Source organism: Triticum aestivum, chromosome 3B (assembly GCF_018294505.1).
Source record: "Triticum aestivum cultivar Chinese Spring chromosome 3B, IWGSC CS RefSeq v2.1, whole genome shotgun sequence".
Taxonomy (NCBI): domain Eukaryota; kingdom Viridiplantae; phylum Streptophyta; class Magnoliopsida; order Poales; family Poaceae; genus Triticum; species Triticum aestivum.
Window position 1 is genome coordinate 556,900,946 of NC_057801.1, and position 3,419 is coordinate 556,904,364.

Consider the following 3,419-nt stretch of genomic DNA (forward strand, 5'->3'; position numbering starts at 1 on the left):
GTGGCAGCCGCGGATTGGCTGCGGGCGCGGCGGCGGACGCGTCCGGCGCCGTCCGGACGTGTCCGGCGCGGGGAGAGGTGCGGGGAGCTAGGGTTAGGGTGGTTTTGACCCGGGATTTCGGGGGAGAGGGTGTTTTTATAGGTAGAAGGAGCTAGGAAGCTCCAAATGAGGTGCGGTTTTCGCCCACACGATCGTGATCGAACGACCGAGAGCATGGAGGGGAGTTAGATGGGTTATTGGGCTGTTTATGAGGGGTGTTGGGCTGCAACTTAAAAGAGGCCTTTGCGGGAGTGCGGTTAACCGTTGGAGTACCAAACGAGCTCCAAACGACCCGAAACTTGACAGGTGGTCTACCGGTGCTATACCAGGGCCACTTGGCAAGGCTCGGTCCATTCCGAGACGTTCAACACCCGCACACGAAAAGAGACAAGAGGGGTGCGCCGGTGCATGTGGGAGTGTCGGATTGCGAAACGGTCAACGGGGAAAATGCTCGGATGCATGAGACGAACACATATGCAAATGAGATGCACATGATGACATGATATGATATGCATGACATGAAAAAAATGAAAGACAAAAGACAAAACCCAACCACGGAGGGAATATCATATCACATAGCCAAAAATGGCAAGAGTTGGAGTTACAAAGATGGAAAGTTACATCCGGGGTGTTACAACACTCCACCACTACAAGAGAATCTCGTCCCGAGATCTAGGACTGAAAGAACTCCGGATATTCGGAACAGAGGTGATCCTCGTGCTCCCAGGTGGCTTCTCGGTCGGAATGGTGTGACCACTTCACTTTCAGGAATTTGATTGACTTGTTGTGAGTCTTGCACTCGGTTTCTTCGAGAATAGCAATGGGGTGCTCATGATAAGAGAGATCTTCTTGGAGGTCGATTTCTTCGAAGTTGATAGTGCGCTCAGGAGTCTTGAAGCACTTGCGAAGCTGTGACACATGAAACACATCGTGCACGTTTGCAAAGTTGGATGGAAGCTCAAGTTGATAGCTAAGGTCGCCTCTTTTGCCAATGATCTTGAAAGGACCCACATATCTAGGTGCAAGCTTGCCTTTGATACCGAAGCGATGAGTGCCTTTCATTGGAGAGACGCGGAGGTAGACATGGTCTTCGATTTCAAAAGCCAAGTCACGGTGCTTGCTATCATAGTAACTCTTCTATCGCGATTGCGCGGCTTTGAGATTCTCATGAATGACTTTGCACATTTCTTCAGCTTCTGTGATCAAGTCGTTGCCAAGAAGTTGGCGTTCACCTGTCTCAGACCAGTTGAGAGGAGTACGACACTTTCTGCCATAGATAATTTCGAATGGGGCCTTGCCCGAACTCGCTTGGAAGCTGTTGTTGTAAGAGAACTCGGCATATGGAAGACAATCTTCCCACTTCATACCGAAAGAGATGACACAAGCCCTGAGCATATCTTCAAGGATTTGATTGACTCGCTCGACTTGGCCACTTGTTTGAGGATGGAAAGCTGTGCTGAAACGAATGTTGGAACCCATGGCCGTCTGAAATGAGTCCCAGAACTTAGAAGTGAAGATGCTTCCACGATCTGAAGATATCAATTGTGGAATGCCGTGCAAGGAGACAATTCTGGAGGTGTATAGCTCTGCCAGCTGAGCTGCTGTGATAGATTCTTTGATAGGAAGAAAATGAGCCACTTTGGTAAGCTTGTCAATGACAACGAAGATAGCATCATTTCCACGCTTGGACTTAGGAAAACCAGTCACGAAGTCCATCTCGATATGATCAAACTTCCATTCCGGAATAGCAAGAGGTTGGAGGAGACCAGCTGGTCTTTGGTGTTCTGCTTTCACTCTTCTGCAGACTTCACATTCATTCACGAATTGAGCAATCTCTCGCTTCATTCGAGTCCACCAATATGACTGCTTGAGGTCATGGTACATCTTTGTACTTCCAGGATGAATCGATAGGAGGGAATTATGTGCCTCATTCATGATGACTTTTCTCAGATCGCCTTTTGGAACCACAATGCGATCCTCGAATAAAAGAGTATCTTTGTCATCCAAGCGATAGCACTTGTATTTAGGAATGCCCTTGTCAATACCACGTTTCACCTTCTTCACCATGGTATCCAGGAGTTGTGCCTCACGAATTTGATCTTCCAAAGTGGGAGAGACTATGAGGTTGGCAAGAAAGCCTTGAGGAACAACTTGAAGATTCAGCTTGCGGAAGGCTTCACAAAGATCCGGTTGAAACGGCTTGAGAATTAGACTGTTGCAATAAGCCTTTCTGCTCAGAGCATCTGCAATCACATTCGCCTTGCCAGGAGTATATTCGATACTCGGATTGTACTCTTGAATCATTTCGACCCATCAAGTTTACCTGAGGTTAAGGTTGGGTTGAGTGAAGATATACTTGAGACTCTTGTGATCGGTGAAAATGTCCACTTGCCTTCCCAATAAGAGATGTCTCCATGTTATCAATGCATGGACAACTGCCGCCAACTCAAGATCGTGAGTGGGGTAGTTCTTTTCGTTGGGCTTCAACTGACGAGATGTATAGGCCACAACTTTTTTTCTCTTGCATCAACACAGCACCGAGACCTTGAAGGGAAGCATCACAGAAAACTTCGAATGGCTTGGATTCGTCAGGAGGAGTCAAAACAGGAGCTCTGACTAGCTTCTCTTTGAGGGTGTTGAAAGCGATGTCGCACTCAGGCATCCAGACATACTTGACATGCTTCTGGAGGAGGTTGGAAAGAGGCTTTGCAATCTTAGAGAAGTTCTCAATGAATCTTCAGCAATAGCTTGCAAGACCGAGAAAACTGCGGAGCTATTTGACATTCTGAGGAGGTTCCCAATTCAGAACTGCAGAAACCTTTGCGGGATTAACAGCAATGCCCTTGGCAGAGATGATATGACCAAGGTAAAGAACTTTATCAAGCCAGAACTCGCATTTGGAAAACTTCGCATAGAGTTGATGCTCTCTGAGCTTGTCGAGCACCAATTGCAAATGTTTGGCATGATCCTGCTTATTCTTGGAGAAGACCAAAATATCATCGAGATACACCAGAATGAATTCATTGGTGTAGGGGTTGAAGATAAAGTTCATCATGCGAGAGAACATTGGAGGAGCATTGACAAGGCCGAAAGACATGATAGTATATTCATAAGAACCATAGCTTGTTCTGAATGCTGTCTTGGGAATATCTTCTTCACGAATGCGAATCTGATGATAACCCATACGAAGGTCAAGCTTGGAGAATACTTTAGCACCCTTGAGTTGCTCGAAAAGCTCATTGATGTTGGGAAGTGGGTACTTGTGCTTGATTGTCTTCTTATTCAATGGACGGTAATCGACGCAAAGTCGGTCCGTACCATCCTTCTTCTGGACAAAAAGAACTCCACAACCCCATGGGGAAGAACTCGGTCTGATCAAA